This window comes from Cicer arietinum, unplaced genomic scaffold (genome assembly GCF_000331145.2).
Source record: "Cicer arietinum cultivar CDC Frontier isolate Library 1 unplaced genomic scaffold, Cicar.CDCFrontier_v2.0 Ca_scaffold_5784_v2.0, whole genome shotgun sequence".
NCBI lineage: Eukaryota > Viridiplantae > Streptophyta > Magnoliopsida > Fabales > Fabaceae > Cicer > Cicer arietinum.
This window is the reverse complement of record NW_027339431.1, coordinates 2,920,147-2,921,028: the sequence shown is the minus strand read 5'-3', so window position 1 is coordinate 2,921,028 and position 882 is coordinate 2,920,147.

Sequence of the window (882 nt, the reverse complement as noted above, 5' to 3'; positions counted from 1 at the left end):
ACATTTAGGTCATTTTCGTCCTCCCTAGGCTTATTCTAGTCCAACTAGGGTTTTTAACCAATCTTGTGCATCCAATAAGTTCATTTGTGTCATAGGATTAACATTCAGGTTATTTTCGTCCTCCCTAGGCTTATTCTTGTTCAATTATGGTTTTTAACCAATCTTGTCCATCCAATAGGTGTGTTTGTGTCATTGGTAGAACATTTAGGTCATTTTCATCCGCCGTAAGCTTATTCTTGTCCAATTAGGGTTTTTAACCAATCGTGTGCATCCAATAGATGTGTTTGTGTAATTGGATGAAAATTTAGGTCATTTTCGTCCTCCCTATGCTTATTCCTGTCCAATCAGGATTTTTAACTAATCATGTGGATCCAATCAGTTCATATATGTCATTGGATGACCATTTAGGTCATTTTCGTCCTCCCTAGGCTTATTCTTTTCCAATTATGGGTTTTAACTAATCATGTGCATCCAATAGGTGTGTTTGTGTCATTGGAAGAACATTTAGGTCATTTTCATCCTCCCTAGACTTATTCTTGTCCAATTAGGGTTTTTAACCAGTCGTGTATTTCCAATAATGTGTTTGTGTAATTGGATGAACATTGAGGTCATATTCGTCCATCCTAGGCTTATTATAGTCCAATTAGGGTTTTTAACCAATCTTGTGCATCCAATAGGTGCATTTGGGTCATTCCATGAACATTTAGGTCATTTTCGTCCTTCCTAGGCTTATTATAGTCCAATTACGGTTTTTAACCAATCTTGTGCATCCAATCAGTTAATATATGTCATTGGATTAACATTTAGGTCATTTTCGTCCTCCCTAGGCTTATTCTTGTCCAATTATGGGTTTTAACCAATCTTGTGCATCCAATAGGTGTG